This window comes from Pelodiscus sinensis, chromosome 6, assembly GCF_049634645.1.
Source record: "Pelodiscus sinensis isolate JC-2024 chromosome 6, ASM4963464v1, whole genome shotgun sequence".
NCBI classification, from domain to species: Eukaryota; Metazoa; Chordata; order Testudines; family Trionychidae; genus Pelodiscus; species Pelodiscus sinensis.
The window spans coordinates 54,321,558-54,328,294 of record NC_134716.1 but is presented as its reverse complement, the minus strand read 5'-3'; the positions used below and the strand labels follow the sequence as shown (position 1 = coordinate 54,328,294).

At 37.2% G+C, this 6,737-nt stretch overlaps 1 long non-coding RNA gene across 1 annotated transcript; it reads right to left on the bottom strand.

Annotated features, from left to right (window-relative positions):
* Nucleotides 1–2,200: 2,200 nt before the first annotated feature.
* LOC112545884 (uncharacterized) lies at nt 2,201–6,329 on the bottom strand. Its single transcript, XR_012905087.1, has 3 exons — nt 6,225–6,329; nt 4,763–4,882; nt 2,201–2,834 (listed from the first exon to the last, which is right to left on the bottom strand). It is a non-coding gene; the product is annotated as an uncharacterized LOC112545884 (long non-coding RNA).
* Between the last annotated feature and the right edge of the window lie 408 nt (nt 6,330–6,737).

Genomic DNA, 6,737 nt, shown 5'->3' with positions numbered 1-6,737 from the left:
AACAGGCACTTCAAATTGTGCTAATTTATTTCTCAGTTCAGTTTAATTTTAAAAAACTCACAGGACGTAATAGGGCAGTAGTGTTAAATTTAAAATACGTGGTGGGGATGCTTTTTTTTAAGTGAGAGGATATTACTGTATTTTTAAAGGTGTTTTTTTGTTTTTAATGTTGATGTTTGTTCCTTGTAAAGTTCTCTGAAGATCTATGGACTGACTGTGAATTTTTTTAGTGACTAGAGACTTTTTTATTGTTTTTTCTCTGAACTGTCCTGTAATGTTATTTTTATCACTACATTTTGTGTACTATAAATATATAATATGTGGCTCCTCAAACTCTATCCACAGCTATTTTGGCCCTTCATCTCTAACTGGTTGGCCAGGCCGATCTAGAGCTTCATGGACATGACTCATATGGTCATGCAGAGGCTTGTCCTGAATTTTTTTAGGCAGCCCAGTATAATTTGGCTTGCAGATTTCACACCGCTGATGAGCAAAGCACAATAGCTTTCATTGTAAAGCGATTTAGCAAAATTATTTTCTTAAGCTCTCTTACAAGTAACAGTTGTTTTCTGAATTAGTGAAGTATTAAAAGGGAAATTGAAGGATGACCGTAGAAAATATAGCAAAAGGTACAAAAATGCACATTCAAATCATCCAAGCAATTGTCAGCTGTGGTCCCTGTTTTCTATATTGTGTAACCAGCAGACCTTATAGTTGAGCGAGGCACACTAGGCCAGATTCTCTAAAATGGTGTAAAGAAGAGTAACGCTTTTGAAGTAACTGAAACTACACTGAGCATCTGGCCTTATTGTGAGGACTTTAAGGAGATCTGCTCCAGCCCTTCAGCATTTCAGGTCTGTGCTATGTCCCCACAGTAAGGCATCACCTTTGCATTTAAAATATCCATATGCTTTTGTAGATGTGCCCCACCCTCAAGTGCAGCTGGACACTTTTGAGGACTTGAAAGGAAAAACCCACCTGAAGCAGTTTGCTATAGCACTGAACAGCATTACAGTTGAAATGCTGCAGTAGAATATGATCAGTTTACTACAGGTTGAACCTCTCTATCAGGACCTGACCAGTGCTGAACCAGAGATTTTGCTGAACCATGGGATGTCAGTATTGTCTAGCAGCATTACCAACACTTCCACTACTTACTGGGCTCTTAGAAGACATTTTAGGGGTAAATTAGAGCTAAAGGACAACACAGAACACTTTATGAGACCGTGGGAAACTTGGCTATGCCCATGATAAATGGACATCCAGCTAACTAAAGTCATGCAGATCACAGATGTTGCTGGACCAGAGTGCCGGACTAGAGAGGTTCAAACTATAACACAAGAAAGGCAAACCAATTAGATACTATCTTAAATTTCCAAACAATTGATATGCTGAAAGTATGCACTGCTTGCAAGTAGGAATCTCTGACTCTGAGGCTTTTCCTTTGTTTGGGAGTAATACTAAAAGAAGAGCTGGTTGGGAAATGGTTGTTTTCCCTTTGGAAAATTTCAATACAATGATATTTCTTATTTTTGTAAAAAAAAAAAAAAAAAAAAAAAAGCTCTGAAATGTTCAAAGGTTTTGTCAAAAAAGCAAGATGCTAAACAAAAAGTTTCAGTTAATAAAATTTCATTTTTGGCTAGTGAAAACTGAAACATTTCTACAAAAGGCATTTTTTGTGAACATTTTCCTCCCTTCAAGTTGCCAGTATCTTTCTGGTATAGCTGTTCACAGTATTAAATAAGCTTGCTGTAGTTGCACCTGAACCATCCCTTTCTGATGGCATCGTACTCTGCAGCCCAAGAGAACATAGCCTTTTATGCTGCTAAATCACATGGCAAACTCATTTCTACTTTACTGCTCCCTATTACTTCTCAGTGCACTTCAAGTTTCCCCCTCCCATTAAGTATTTGTATTTAAGACAGCAAATGCATCTTTACAGACTTTGCTCATTTAAAAAAATGCTTTAAGCAACAATAAGTGACAGTAAACTAGTCATACCAGTGGAACAAAATCTGCATCTCAGATTTACCACAGCATAAAACAAATCTACTGTTGCCTAAAATGCATTTACAAAAAATTGTAACGAAAATCATAATCTGTCACACTGTTTATTTTTAATGATATTTTCCCAGTAGAAAATCTTTAATACAATATATTTTACATCCTGATTCTTGCCCACCCCTGGATAGAACACTGCCTCAAAAATAGCCACATCTAGTAATTTATATTTGCACCAGTACAAATTCTCAGGATGAATCAGAACAAAGGTGGACACATATCATAGTCTTTATATGTTTATAGTATTTTGTCATTAAAAGTGATTCTCTAACGATGTTGTTGATGAGGGAGGAGTTGTCACTGCATACCTGATTATCCCCTGCAACAACTGTACATGCCTTCAATTATGTATTTCTTTCTAATCAGTGATTTGTCTTTGAATGCTTGCTTCTTTTTAAAAGACTTTTGTTCATTTTTCACAAAATGCTGAACCCACTTAGTAATGTCTGGGAAGATGAAATCTATCCACAAAACTCTTTGTCACCAACAGAGGCTTAGTCATTTAAAATAACCAATCCAATCATCCAAGTCTTGATTGTTTGACGTTCTTTCTAGCTTTCACAGTTTTGATTAAGAGGTTCAGCAAAGAGGTGAAGTTGCAGAATAGCAAAGGGTTCCTTGACCTAAGGAACTTGAAGTCAGCAGGTCACTTATAGTGACTGTGATTTATTGATCAATAAACATAGCCTTTCCAAAACCTTCTTTTTCTTGTCTCGCTGGCCTATTTTTGCAGGCATAGTGCTCTCCTTCAAAGGATGTGTGCAGTGAACTTTCTGAAAGAACATTCAACCACACATATAAAATACAATGAATCCATATCGTACTTTTTAATCCTAATCATGTGTAACAAACTGGACTGTGTTTGAGTAACTATATATGATATTTGAAGAAAATGTTATTAACTAATATTAAAAGGTGTACAGAAAGAAAGAAAAACAGTAGATCTCAGTTTGTAAAAACCTTCAGCTAAAACTCTATCAAGAAAAAAAGCCTATATCCCACAAATGAGGTTGCCCTTTAGTAAAACACATGATATGAACATTTTTGGAGAAATAGAGAGGTGTAATTTGTGCTCCAAAAAACTGTGGCTCTAAAAATTCATATAGCACTCAGATAGGAGTTTCCAAGATCTAGCTACGCCAACTAAAATATGATGAAATAGAAATATTACAAAATAAAAGAGAAAAGTGCATATAACTATTCTAACAGATGGATTAGAATCATACGAAAATAACTCTAATTTGACTGAAGACACAAGCAAAATTTAAGTGACTAAAACTGTTAATTTTAAAAATAATATTTTGATTAATACATTTTCTTAACAAGCAGAATCCCAATATAGCTTATAGTCTAATTCTACTGTATAACGTATGTGCTAGAAAAATATAGTGATGCATTTTTCTTTCTGTAGAGATCTTTAAGAAGGTTTTCTTTTTCTAAATACTTAAGTATATGAGGAAGAGAGGATGGTAACACAGATTCATAGGAGGAGGGAAATAAAAAGTCAAGTATCAATAATCATAAAAAAGCAACCTTATATCAGAGAAAATTAAGGGTATTCGGAGGAAGGATGTGTATATACACCACACAATTTTTTCATTAAAATCACTTTTCAAATAAGTCCCTCATTTGTCTCTAGATTTAAAATACTGTGCTGCATTTTATCTTGTACAGTACTAAATCAAGGTTATCTTTCCCTTGGTAGATCATCTCACTACTGTTTTTACATATCACAGTTCTTATGGCATTCTAAACCATCTTCACTGTGCATCTGAAATGAAATGCTCCATGAAGGAACAAAAAAAAGCTTCTTCAAACCACAATTGTGCTGTGTGAGGTGGTTAGGCATTTTGCTGTTTCTAAAGCTTCCATCCTACGTGTACGACATTTTAAGAGGTTATTACACTGTTTTGGTCTGGCTATTTATTTGGGATTCTAGTTGTATTTATAAACCATAATCCCTGCCTGGATCCCAAACTGACTCGATTCTTTTCTTAAACCTGAAACTTCCAAAAGAATTAAAAATACAGGAAGAGGCAGCCAACAGAACTGCATTCTATGTTAAATCAAGCCACAAAGAATAGACATAAAGATAAACAAAGTCCTCTAAATGCCATCCATGCAGCAAAGACAACTGTGTGTTCATCAGAAATAAAATCTTCAAGAACGCAATCTTTTGTAATTGTTTTCCCTGTTTTAAAATGGGTAGCCTGGTTCAAAACTTGATAAATGGAAAATTGGCATTCTATTCCATTCTGTCTGCTCCATTAGGGTGATGTTTGGTTTCTATGCCACCCATGTCACTATAGATGAACAATGTTTCAGAGAAAATGTACCCACCACCAGTTTGGAGACCACATGTGGAACATAAATTATGTTCTTAATGCTCGTCCATGGTACCCCTGTGTTTCTAAATGCTTAATGCCACAATGAGTAAATGATTTCTTTCCACTACTGCCCGAAGTGCCAGAAGGCAGGAGAAATTTAAACACAACTAAGATCAACATTGCGAGTTTACTTGGCCTCTACATCTAGCAACAGTGCCATAAATTTCATAGGCTTCTTATTTGAGAATTTAAAAGGCCCTATAGACTTGACAAGGTTTATATAACCACATATTGTCTCTAGGGATTTTACACATTGGAAATCCTGAGCAATGGGCTTTGTATCATATGTGGTCATTGGGTGACCCAGCACTTACCCATCCAACACCCATCCTTCAATATTGACCATTGTGATGGTGACAACTTCACAGTGCCAAAAATAGAATGATTAGCAGCACTTCAGTTTCCTTTGTGAGTTTTTCTGACATTGTTCCAGCCTAGAAGAAACAGGTTTTTTTTTTTTAAATTCATCTTTATAGCTTTCAGTTTCTCAAATTATTTTTACCTATAAACTATAATATACATACACTTCTAAACCAAGCCTCTGGAAATCATACACTTGAGCAGGCAATACTTTGATAGCCAAAAGTCCATTGTAATACGGGTATTGTAATACACAGGAAGAGGGGTCTTTACTGATACCCATCATCTGATGAGAGTCAGGCTTACCAAATATTATTCCATTGTCTCAATGGTGTTGACCTGCATGGACTCCAGTGGCTACGGCTACATTTGTGACAGTGGAGAGCATAGCCATTTAAATGTTCCCGGTTACCTCCCCGTCCACTCACTACAAATCAATGAGTTCTGTATGGCTGCACACCACATTACTAATGATGGTGTTTCTATAGTGTCTGTGGGAACGGCAGTTTTGGGATAGCCAACAAATTACACCAGTTTAATTCGATCAAAGACCCTTTTATTATAGCAACTTCATGCAGGCTCCATTAAACCCTCTCCCCCAATGGATTATATTTTCCTCCTTAAAATATATGATGGCTGAGGTTTGTGAAGCATTTTGCCTTGGCTGCATATTATGCATTATGGAAAATATTTAACAAAAGAGCCACTATTATTCCCCATTTAGTGACTTAGCTCTCTGAAGAAAGATAATGCCAAGCATTAATGCAGTACTAATAGTGTGTTGATAAGTACTGTAGATAACCTGTTACCATCACTGTACTTTGTTTTTATAGAAGAGGTGGCAGCACATATCCAGCACACATTATTAAAAACCCTCAATTGCTTTAGATAACATTTCATCTGTTTAGTGTATTCCCCTATAGTAAGTGCAGTCTTGCAAATTCTGAGCATTAGCATCTAAAGCAGGGGTGGGCAATAATTTTAGAAGGGGGGGGCACTTAAATTTTTGAAGTGGTCCTGGGCCACCCTGGAAGGGGCAGGGCTACAAGCAGAAGGGACGGGGCCAAGACACTTCCATGTTCCCCCTGCTCACAGACCCTGATTGGCCTGGGGGGCGGGAGGAGCATGTGAAGTCTTTCCCCTTGCCCCCTGGCATCTCGAGGGGACCACGAGCTATTCAAAATAGTTGGTGGTTCACTCTAGGTGCTGCACATACCTGGCAGGAGGGAGAAGACTTCATGCCCTCCCCCAACTCTACGTCTCAATTGGCCTGGGGCAGGGGAGCAGCAGGGTTGCCACAGACTAGATCAACTCGAAGGCTCTCTTGCCCACCCCTGATCTAAAGAAAACTGTAAAATATGTATGGATGACCACTGTACTATGTGGTGATTATTCATTTAGGTTTAAGAAACTTACTTATAGCCCATGAAGACATTGTTTGACATCCCATCTCTAAATTTGCTGAGGCAAAATGTGGGGAAGTTGCCTAGTGACAGACATGACAAAACTACATGGAATTTTCAACAATGCAATGTCAACTCTTAGAACCAATGGTGTTGACTACAACCTCAGTTTCATAATTCATCGCATATGAAGTCAGCAGTTTCCAGGAAAGAGAGGGAGAAATATCACAAGATCAGCATGAAATGAAAAGAAATTCAGTACTAAAATCAGGGTGTATATGTTGCTTATGTTTGATAACAATAGGATGAGGATTACTACATGGATTCATGCCTAACTTGCACACCCATGGAATGATCTACATGCGCACACCACAGACACGGACATTGTACAGGATTCAAGCTGCACTCTCTCCTGAACTAACTGGCCTCTTCAGCACTAAAAGATGAACTGAAAATAGAGTTTAGCCCCTATATATGGATTGAAAGTTCTCACTAACTAGACTTTGGAGGACATTCAAAACAAAAA